This window comes from Pezoporus occidentalis, unplaced genomic scaffold (genome assembly GCF_034315485.1).
Source record: "Pezoporus occidentalis ecotype Australia unplaced genomic scaffold, CSIRO_AGI_Poc_V1 ctg25, whole genome shotgun sequence".
NCBI lineage: Eukaryota > Metazoa > Chordata > Aves > Psittaciformes > Psittacidae > Pezoporus > Pezoporus occidentalis.
In genome coordinates, this window is record NW_026914394.1 from 7476138 (window position 1) to 7488198 (window position 12061).

General features: G+C 39.2%; 1 long non-coding RNA gene across 1 annotated transcript in view; it reads left to right on the forward strand.

The window, feature by feature from the left end:
- The first annotated feature begins 392 nt into the window (after nt 1–392).
- LOC134165940 (uncharacterized) overlaps nt 393–12061 on the forward strand; it is a 68637-nt gene continuing 56968 nt past the window's right edge. The window contains exons 1-3 of the long non-coding RNA XR_009965705.1: nt 393–1700; nt 2885–2966; nt 4692–4762. This is a non-coding gene — a long non-coding RNA (uncharacterized LOC134165940). The remainder of the gene's footprint in view (nt 1701–2884; nt 2967–4691; nt 4763–12061) is intronic.

The following is a 12061-nucleotide window of genomic DNA, read 5'->3' on the forward strand; positions in this document are numbered from 1 at the left end:
AACTTCTGTCATTTCATCACATTTGGTTGGTAAAGGCCACTAGATTGAAAAATTATTAGGGGGTACACAAGGACAGATACATGCACAGAGACAGCCTGATCACAGATGCCTTGTTTCCATAGGAAACCAAACTAAAAATAGACAGTTTCCTAAGTGTTAAAGATGGAATTTTTATTTGTTTTTGCAGTTGGAAACCAAACAGACCCACTATTCACATGGCTGTAGCTCATGAGGATTGGGAAAGCAAAGTAATCTTCATCTTTCTGATAGATGCCTCAATACATGTAGTACAGTGACCAGTGACACAACAACCAAGTGTCCAAAGGCTGCAGTCTGCTGGGCTGGGTGAGAGGTTGTCTTTGTGGCAGCATATATAAGATTTTTTTTCTTTTAGCCATATCTCTAAAACCATTTGGGAAGTTGTTTGCTAGAAATGCAACGCATGATGACATCAGTCTGTGTGAATTTCATTGTTTCGAGTGTTCCGGGCACAAATAAAGGTCTCTATTTGGTTTTTCATTCATCACAAAATGATAAAACAGATGTTAGCAATTCATTTTCCCCCCCATCGGTTGCTAACTATCAACCTCAATGTGGCATGTGGCAGCAAATGATAGCTAGGCATACCGCGAGTAAGCACAGCTTTCTTTTGTAATCAAAATAATATGGTCATAATAGCATGTGTATGAGCTGTGCAGTACAGCCTTTGCCTGTCACAGAAGCTGACATTTTACATATGGATATCTTTAATGTATCTGAGGTGTTTGAGCTGAATCACTTGGGGATATTATATAAAGATGGATATAGAAGTGAGGTAAGCTTCTCAAGTGACAAGGGAGATGGAGAAAGTGACTGACAACTCAGGCTATCTGTGTATCATCCAACTAAACACGTAGGGGTCTTAGGACCACAAGAACCGTATAAATACAGATAATCTGAGAACACTTGACGGGTCTCAAACAGAAGACTATTTTTAAGGTGTAGTCACAATAACTTCCATGGCATTACGTACGGCCCTACATGAGATTGCTGAACGAAAACAACCTTCTAAACCCACTATTGCTGGGACTGAAGCTGCAGGTAGTAAAGGCTGTCATGCTTATTGCTACCACAGCACCTCAGGTGAGATCTAACAGTCAATAGCTTGCCAAGAGGCAGAGCAAGCCCTTACAGCTGTACAGACACAGGGATGCCTTGGCCACTGCCAGCAGACAGGAGATGTGACTGTGAGTTTCACAGAAAGCAATGTCGTGGTATTCTTTTATATGCCTTCAAGCACCAGCATACAGCCGTGTAACACGGCGTGGAGGTTTGTTACTGTGCAACTCTGAATTAGCTGCTGCTGGGCCTAAGCTTAAGCTTTTACTGTGAGGACTTCCTACTTCCTTCGTCAGACACATTCGAGGTCCTTTATGTTGCCGGAAAACTATAGGGGACCTCAGTCCTGGGAATCATAATTGTGGCTTATAAGCAGAGAAGAGGCTTTTTGGTTTGGACAAGCCCATCCCTCCCTCAGCAGCCACAGCGAAAAAACCCTGTGGCTCCTTCCTCCTCATGCATGTGGCAGCCACAGTGGGCTGGGTTACAGTGAGGGAAGCCATATTGTCACAAGGCTCCTCATGTTCCTGCCATGGCCTTGCTTCAGGGGACAGCAAATACGTCCTGAAGAAAGAAAGTGGGAATATGGAACGAGATCCCAGGTGAGGGGGTGAATGGGGAGGTGGGGAGGGGAGGTCTCTGCCATCCTTTGAGGCAGGAGAGAGGGAGCCAGACCCTGAGGGAGCACAGCTGAAGGCTGCCGCCATGATGGCAGTTGGGAGGGCACTGGTCGCTGCTCATAAGGAAGTTAAAAGTCATGTCTGAAAACTTTATTTTGCACTGGAGTTTGGAGGCTGGGTAGAGAAAAGGTTAGGAAGTGCTAGTTTAAATCCAGGATGGAGTTTTTCAAGGATAGGTTGTTACACACAGATTGATGCCACAGTATTGTCAACATGCCAGGGGTAGTTTGAGCTGTCAGCTCTGTCAGAGTCTGCCAACCAACTTTAACTTGTTTTCTGACTTTTCCAAATGTTTTCCAAGTTTTTGCTTGCTGTGCTGAGGATAAACTGTCCTTCAGTTTCTGTAAAACCACATTTGTTTATTTGTTTCCTTTTTGTCTCCATTTCTTTCTGTGGTTTTCCCTTCTTTGGTTAAAAAAAAAAGCACAAAGCACAAAGCTTACACCTTTGCCCAGTCATAACACAAACACATCTCACAGAAGCTGTCTCAAACCATAAGTTTTTCCTCCTCTATCAGTGGTCACTAGTGCCGAATGCACACTTGCCTCCCTCAGAGCTGGGTGTACCAGCTATGGCTATGGGCTGGTCAGCACACAGAGCCACTCAGGAATAAGCTGTTACAGCCCCTCATTTCAGCATTTTCCTCCAGATAAAGACCTCTTTCCTCTGGAATGAACATTTATGAGGGAAAAACTTCCTTTGTCAGAACTATCTGCCATGTGTGCAAGAGATTTGAACAGGTAAGTTACAATCCTGCACCCTTCTTTTCTCTCTTTCCCAGAGCCTCTCTCTTCCCACTCTGGACTGTGAATAACTCCATTTTGAAAAGCAAATCTCTCATTGCAAACACAGCAATTACAGTGAAATAACATTTAAGGATTGTTAAAAGGAAGGGGAGTTCAAAGATTGTAACATTAGAAAGCTGAAATTAAGGTTGCACGACTTGTGTATATGCATTATTCTCTATTTACGTGACTGCATAGGGTTTTATTTATATGTAAGATAGATGGCACAGACATACCTCTGTTTTGCCTCACAGTTCAATGTGTGGTCCCAGGCCTTGTTTTACTGCCCAGTTATTAATTTCCTCTTCAGCTCTTTTGCAGCACTTTTTACAGTAACATATATATGTGACAAACAAGAATTAATTTATTTTTCTTATACCACCAGAAAGTGAAGAGAAATGAGGTACAGAAAAAAAATATCAATACATCTTCATATTAATTTGGGTTTAACTACAGAAAATGGGTTCTTACAACCATTATTTTCTTAACATGCAGCAAGGTAAAAATCTGGGGCAATTGGATCAGCTGAGTGACATTAATCTGTTAATGAAGTCAGTTGTTTTGCTCTTTGGAATCCACTGAATTCACAGTAATAATATGTACAAAAGAGAGTTTTAGATTCTGGCTACTTTCTATTTTCAGTGTATCTAAAAAAAAAAAACCATCTTTTCAAAGTACTCGTAGCTGATACTGCTTTTTTACTGATACTTGAGTTTATTATAAATCTTTAGTGGAAATACCCAAGTTAAACTTTACATGTTCCCTAGCATGGCCCTCTTTTGTTCCCAGCACTTCAGTGTATTCTAACCCTTGAGGATCAATTTGGCCTTCTGAAAATGAGGTATATATATATAAGTGACCATATATCATTGACTATGCGATTTGCCTATCACCATATGATGACTTTAATAATGGCACTTAGAGAATCCAAATCTCCGTCTTAGGTGGATTTAAATTTCCTATCACTTCCAGGAATCTTTACCTCATTTATTAACTCAATTTTCTCAATATGTGGAGATCCAGAAGAGTGTACTTCACTAGACAACCCTGATTCATCCCAAGGTCGGAACCACACAAGGCATAACACAAGAGACTTGTAGAAAAAAGTAGCAAGCAATTATTTTATTGAAGATATAATGCATATGAACAGAGAGAGTTCCATTTCGACTGAAGGAGTAACATTGATTCTATAACCTCTTCTCCAATGAGTCCTCAGCATTGAAATATATTTAATTTTAGTATAGTTCCTGCCTGTCATCTTTCTAAAAGGCTCATAAAAAAAACTGAACACAGGTCTTGCATCACAGTGATATCCCTGTGGGTTACTCCTGAGTCTGGGACCTTTTGTACCATATTATGGACTTCTCTATCTGAGCAAATGGAGCAGTTAACAGCAGTGACAGCTTTTACACATGCTTTCACCATTGGCTTCCTATTATAGTTTGCTCCACTTACTTCCTTTCTATGGCCAGCACTAGTCCTTGTTTGCCTTGCAAACTTGTCAGACCTGTTTTTTTCTAAACTCTAAGTGTCTCTGAGTTAGAATTTGTTCAGTGAGAGATTAGGAATAAGATCTATAAAAGGCTGCTGAGCCCTTCTCTCTACCACAGTATGGAAAGTTAGCCTAGACCTCTCAGGTATGTCTTAGAAAATTAATCAGGATGAATTTGGTTTAGTATAAGTGTAGTGATGGAAGATAGAGGCATATAAACAAAGCATTCCAGCATAGATCTGAGCGTGAAGTTAGTGAACATGAGCTGCTCTGCAGTATTTGCCTGTGTGTTTATTGTTATTCCATGATAAATAAAATGTAACATAGCCCTGTGTAAAATAAACAATTTCACATTTACCCCTACAGGCTTGCTTGCATACTGGTGGTAATTCTAGTTGATATGCTGTAAATTCACATTCAAGCTTAGATCGCTGTCATTTATTTCTAGTCCTGTATGAGAATGAAGTGGCCTTACTTTGTATGTGTTGCACTTTGCAAGCAAGGTCACTGTTATTCTGTGTCCACCAAGTGTTTTATGAAGGGTAACAGATCCACTACAAATTCACATTTCTAGTTAACTCAGATTTCTTTTCATAAACATTGCCAAGTAAACAAACACTTTTCCACCTCTTTCAGAGTCAGCATCCTTGAGGAAGTTGTCATGTTGTGATCCAGATATACAAGTGGACCTGTCTTTGATGGCAGTGGTAAGTCTAAGACAGAACTATCAGGGTTTTCTCATTCCAAGTCATACAAAGCGTAACAGTAAAACATGCAAGAGGAGGTTGTACATGATATATCACAAAATGTGGTTTGGCACCAAGCACAGTAACAGTTTAGGGAACAGGCTGTTCTTTAAATAATATGCTTTTGTTTTCATGTTTTAATTCTTCGTGCTGCCGATTTACAGCAAAGGCTTTTTCCTTCAAAAAGAAAGCAGACCCACATCTAATGCATCAAGACAAAACAGTATGCAGTTTCTTTGTCAAACATTTCGATAACTGATTCAGCTTCCTCTGGGGTACTTGTAGAATTCACACTGGAATAGGATTGTGGGGTGGCTTTTTTTTTTTTTCATTTGAACCATGGGCTGGATTTTCAAATGTTGAGGAGTGCAGATGTACATGTTCAAATTCACATGCCTGGCTTTGAAAAGATGATCTGAAACATGGAGCAGGTGAGTAGTGATGTGGGAGACTGAAGGAAAACTTCAGTGTTCAGCTAAACATATCAAAAGAACTTTGTCCAGAGGGATGCCCATCACCAAGCTTTATCAGAGGTCAAGGGTATGACTGGTAATTGGCACCTTTTGGCTTTGGTGACATTATGTTGCTAAACACGTACCCAGCAGCTAATCCTAAAAAACATCAGAGGTTCAAACTGCACTTAATATTTTGTCTGGTTTTCTGTCTCTCTTTCCTTTCACAAAGAAGTTTATTTTCTATATTACTGGCTTTTATGCTGAAGACACTCTAATGACTATAGAGCAATGTTCACATGTCTGAGTTAGGTTTAAAGTCAGTAATAGTATTACAGGTAACACATTAGCTCAGAGTATGGTGAGAATACCCTGGGGGGGTGTTGTTTGATCTTGCCGCTCTAGTCAGCTCTCTGGTTTTCTGCGTTCAGCAGAAGTAGCTGACTGATCAATGGATTTTTCAATTCTATCCCAAAATATAAATATTAAAAATGTGTTCTGAGCTATCCTTGAATGTATGATTCAATGTAAATGAATGCTTTTGTTTCATTTTCATAGCACTTAAAATTTCTTGAGAATCTTGTCTTCTCACAGGTTTAGGTTAAATTTTAAATGCAAAATACTTGTTTCTGAGGGAAAATGCTAAAGCATTCTTAACCAGAAAGTACCACCATTCCTGAAATCAAACTTTTTTATTTGGAAAAGGACCAGAAAAAATGTTTTGCTATTTACAATATTTTCTGCATTTTTTTTAAAACTGAATTATTGGCTGATTCTGTTCTAACAAATACTTTTGTTGTCTTCAAAACTGTCAAAATTAAAAAGGTTCTATTTTGTACAACGTATTTGTGAGGGGGAAAAAAAATAGAACAAATTTTGATTTAAAACAAGGAATTGAAAAAGAGACAAGACAAAAAGTAAAATGTATTTCCACAAGATGAACCATTCTAAGTCAATTTCTTGTTTGTATTCAAAGAAATTACTTCTTTTTCACTAAAATGTGGTGAAAGGTAGCAGTGCCAAGTTATCTGGTTTTCAGCAGTGCATGGGATGTTACTAGGTAAACCTCTAAAAATGGGATTTACAGGAATGTGTGAAAGGAAGAGAGTGAGCAAGTGACATATTTGGTAGACACAAAACAGTGAACAGCCACTCAGACTGTTAAACCAAGTGAAGCCTGAGTATGAATGGAGGGGAAACCCTAATGACAATAAAATCTACTTGGGCTAAACTATTTGGATTTAATGCGACTTGAGGCATCGACCCTCATGAGTTCTCTCTTGCTGAAGCCCCTTATGCTGATAAGCACTGCTTATAAAGCTCCATCACGATAATGAAAACCATTGTAAGTGCTGAGGGCAAGGGTGAAACCCTGGCTCTGTTGACATCATTAACAGTTCTGCCATTGATCTGAACCGGATCAGGATCAGCCCAAATTAAAGCAGTAGTTTTGCTGAGAAATGACCACTGGTCAAAGGGAGGCCCAGTCACCAAGTTCATCAATCCCACGTGTTATATTCAACAAAGGTCAGTAGGATGGAAGGTCTTGGGTTGAGATTGCAAGGCAGATAAGCTGCAGCAAGGCTCCAGAGAAATCAAGGGACAGCATTATTTGGATATTTGCTGTATGGCTTGTTTGTGAATTTTTAAAACGTGCTTTATCTATATTCAAATCCAGTATATACTGAAGTAGAATATGATCTCCGTGGGAAGAGGTCGTGGAAACAATATCTGTGCACCTGCCTACAGATCGATGGAAGCATTTTCAAAACAGGCATTTTGGAAACAAGCAGCTACTGCTAATCTATTATTGTTTCCATGCAGATATTTATATAAATCCTCTTCTTGTAAAATGCCACATGCCCTGCTTAGCTTTGAATATAAGCAGAAGCAGCCCAACTTCAGCCTATGTAAATAAAATTTAAAACTTAAATGTGTTAGGGAATTGGATTTAAAAGGGAAAACTGTGTTAGAATTATCTATTAATTACGAAATCATGAATTCAAAAGGATATATATTCCTAATAGTGTTTGCAACTTTTATATTGACTCTTAAACATTTTCTGCTTGATTGTATTTCCTTTAACATCTGAAAATGCAGTCTGAATAGTAGCCGCAAACCTACCTTATCAATCAACTATAACTGTTAACTTAAGATACAATCCCTTGAACACAGTTTGATAATACCTGCTGTAAACCATGAGTGAGTGCACATGCATGTGTTTGCCCACATATGCATTCTTTAATTTTCTTCCTGAGACCAGCACGATTTGGAATGATATTTTAATTTATTATTATGAAAGGAATGGCGACTGGTTTTTAATGGTTAAAGAATAGTGACTCACAACACTGTCCCAGATGCTGTCACCGTCGCTATGAGAGCAGATTTGCAACATCTTGTCATAGGCACACATCAGTGCTCATGCCTGCTGCCTTCATCCCAGAGGACAGCCTAACACCTGCTGCTGGCAGCGTGCCGGCCCTTCGGGGAACAAATGTTCCATTGCTGCTGGGTGATAGGACAGGACAGACTCGAGATTTCAAGTGAACTGGCTAAAGGCACCCTAGGGCTCAGTGCACCCACCCCAGCACCCAGATGGTTGCCATGTCTGTAGGAATATTAGAGAGTGAATGGTATGCCTATAGCTGTCCCCTATAAAGAAAGACACCACCCTGGATTACAAGATTTTTAGCACTAGCTGTAGTTCCCTAGGAAAAATAAAACCAACACCATTTTTCCAGTCAATATTATACTGATGGAATAATATGTGTCTACTCAGTATTTATTCACATAAAGAGCTCAAAAGAGTGTGTTAAAGATTATTATTTTTTTATAGTAGAATGTAAGGGCAAATCCACTTCTGGAAAGACAACACACTTCTTTCCTGCAGAATATATTTAACCTTATACAATTTCCAAATCCGAGACAAAATACACATCATTTTTATTTTTCACATCATGTTCATTTTCACATCATGCCATACCTTTATGTTGCCAGATGTAGTATGTTAAGGTAAGATGCAAGAACAAAAAAAAGTAGTAAGTAAATACATTTGGCAAGTGTTTCGTTTGAATATGTTTTTCAATACACATATCCCAGAGTTCTAAAAATAAAATAGTACTGCAGGCTAGCTCTGGAGAGCCCAAATCTCTCACTGAGGTCAAGGGGAGATAAAAGGGCTCCTTGCTGGAATAGGAAGCTCAGTGCATTTCAGGATCAGGTCTCTTGGATCATATGTTATGTGTTTCCTTCCATTTATTACTACTCCATATCCAGTGGGGTGATAATCGCAGTGTTACAATGTCTTCACTTCATGTGGGTTGAATAGCAGGCTAATAAAGATGAGGGTGGCAATTTTTTCAGCTGTTATACTCAAATTTCAAATAAGACAATTTTTATTCTCTGCTTTTGAAAAGGCTTTTTGTCCACATTATTCCCCAGAGCTTAGATCAAAAACATGTCATGTTTCTGAGAGAGGTACAATCCAGGATGCAGTGCATTAGCATTTCAGCTGTTGTAATATAGGTTTGATACTCTTGTGCATTTCAATCTTTGCACAGGAATTTGCTTCTATGCAAACGTGATCCTTTAAAAAGATTGATCATATACTTATAGGAGGGTGGCTCTATCCGAAGCCTCTAGATTGTTGCAGTTTAATTCAATGTGGTTTAAATCAATGTGCAGGTAATATTTCACTTTCATTGCAGTATGCGGCACTTTTCTGCAACAAATCCATCTAATCTACATCACAATACACAGAACGGCACCCCAAACTACCAACAGGAGAATTCCAGATGACTTTTACCAGTTAAAAATTCCCTCTTTTTCTCTTGTTAGAGAGGTTAATAGTCTGGATATTACCCTGTAAATTCTTAGGGAAGAATGGCATCTCACAGACAGCTTCAGCTCTCTCTGTGGGTCTCTGAACACATGTTCCTATGTTATTCTTTCTGATGGTCTCTGAACAAAGTTTCCAGGAAATGCCAATTGATAACAATCCCTCCATTAGTGATCCCACAGTTGGCCCTCGTCAAATCACATTGTTTTTTTTCTCTGTCTCATAACTGGTTCTCTAAAATGATGCTAATAATATCCATAACAGAGAGATGTTGGGTGAATCCATGAGCCTGCAGAGGACATTAAAGATGAAAAGACTCATTTAAATGTTACATATTACCAGTACTATTATTGAAGATTAAGAGTGCACTCTGCCCTCAGATGGACATGTGCATCTGCTACTGTTCCTATGTCTGTGTTTACACAAATAACCATGTAATGGTGCAGACATGTACAAATCAAGAGACTTAAGTTCATCAAGTCAGCTTCACTGCAGCAAAGACAAGGTTTTCATGTGCAGATGGCAGGCATGTAAATTCGTATGATCACAATCTAGAGGTGCTTGTAAGGCATTTGCATGCAATGAACTCTTTTCAGCTTCTATTTCCACAATGATGTTAACTATAATGAGAAAGAATAGAAGGAAAGGTAAGGAAAAATATTTATGGTCAACCTTTGGGTAAAATTTTTAATCCAAAGTGGCTAGAGCTAGGGAGGTCCTGGTGACAGAGACTGGGATACAATTCAGAGGTCAAGCTGTCACATTTGGGTCATGAAGCACAATTCTTCTCTTTTCCAAGGCTTCCTGTAAACTGCTGACTATCCTGGGTCCTAATGCATCATACTCCAAAGGTCTGATGAATCTTAAAGGGCACTTCTAATCTGGAATTTCTATTCAAACTGAATAAAATGATGGAGGCCCTGTTCTCGCTCAAACATCCATTCTGTTTCAACATTGTTAAAAGCATTTTTTCACTGCCCTGCATATAGTCTTTACAGAGGATTTTCAAGCTAATCCTTCTGACTGGGCCATGTTCCTTTTTCAAAATTCAACTGCATTTCTGTAGTCACGCTGCCTTTGATTGAGTTGCCAGGTGTAACAACAAAAAAATTTGATCTAATGAATAGAAACTTAGCCTTGTACTCAAATAAAAAGCAAAAAGAGAGCATCTCTAAATAGATCGTCATCTTTTCAATATAGACTGCTTTGTTTTAACTCCCTTTTTTTTGGTTGTCAGTACACTTGCAAAATAGGGATCATCTGAATTCAGAATCAGAATAAAGAAAACTGCCACTCAGTTGTCGTTTTAAAGACAGTGTGGCAAATAGCAGAGATGCTTCTTTTACCAAGGAAAGCTGCATTTATTGCTTTATGTTCTACTATACTGTGAAGTGAGCAGAAATGAGGTTGGTCCATGCAAGAGCAAGAGTTTGAGAAATGAAAGAAATAAACAAGTGCCTCCAGTACCTTTCAGTGCACTTTTTAAGGCCAAGAATAAGTAAATCAGTAACAGGAGATATATGCATCTTCAAAATCCAACCACCCAGACCTGCTGTTTTTCTTAATCAAAAAATCAGAAGTGGCTTATGGTTTGAGAACTCAACATTACTACTGGAGACTTCAGCATTAAGATAAGGGAAAACAGAGAGTGTGGGCCAAGCTAGCTGACAGAGCAAGCTAGTGTCTGAGCAGCTGTGGAAGTGCTCAAAGGGCTCTTCTTGCCTTTTAAAGTTTAAGACAAAAACAAGATAAAAAGAAAATCTTTCATTAAGGCTTTGTTACCCTGGATAACCAAGGACAGATTCTGGGTGGTCCCCATAAAGTTTCTTTTAACTTGATAGCCAGCCTCATGGGTACTTTTCCAACAGTTGTAGGGGATGAAATAACACTGAATTAAATTCCTTTCTTTTTTTTTAAATAAAAGGAATGAAAGGAACAGCTAGATCTCTATACACCCGCCTTTGAAATAATCGCTATTGGGCTTGTCTGCATGTTTTATACAATATTATGTATTTGCATGGTGTGTGCCTCCTTCAGGCCAAACAGCTGATCTTGGTAACCTGGCCTGCTGCACTTGAGCACAGCAGATTACTTGGGTTGGCTGCTGTTCAGGAAGGTCACTGCTAAATGCAAAGATTTTCAACAGTGGTAAAATATGTGACTTGCTCACCTGGCTTCCTAAGAAGTGCAGTCATCTGTCGCTTCCAAGACATATTCTCCTGCACTGTAGGAACCACATACACGTAGTGTGAAAATATTAGGTGACAATTGCTAAAGGCATGGGTTGAACTGGCTACTTTATATACAAGGTGCCTAAGCAAGCTAAATATTTGACAAAGTGATGAACAAGAAATCTTTAGAATCAAGAGGGGATTTTTCCTGCTGTTCCTTCAAAATATTAATTATATGTAAATGTATTTTACAGCCATTCCTTTCTTGGAAGAGCTATTCCTGACCTAGAAAAACTGGTTTCATGACTGCTCAAGCGCTGAGCTTGTTCTTGTCTCCAATTCATAATACAGCTGTATCAGCTAGTAAAGTATGTCTTCCTGAGCTGTTCCCCATTACTCCTTCTTGCTTCTTCACCTGATCTTCCCTTTCCAAAAATCTGGTTTGGAATTCCTTTATAGAATGACCTTTGTTATCTATCGGAGACAAAATGAGCTGGATGGTGGGTCTTCTTCAGGTGACCCCACCACCTTTGGAGTGATGTGAGTGAAGGAGGCATCCCAGGAGCTTGCACATCACTGGACAATAGCAATAGCAAGACAGCAGGGGTGGGCTGCAGAAGTTGGGCTGTGACTGCCTTCAGGCCAGGTTCTGCTGAAGGAGGTTATGTGAAGAGGGAGCACTGTGGTAGTGTATTCATACACTCAGCTAGTACCCATGATGCAAAACAGGTGACATAACAGAAGGAAAATAAAATTAACAATCTACTGCAGAGATTATATGAAAGTAAATATCTGGAAA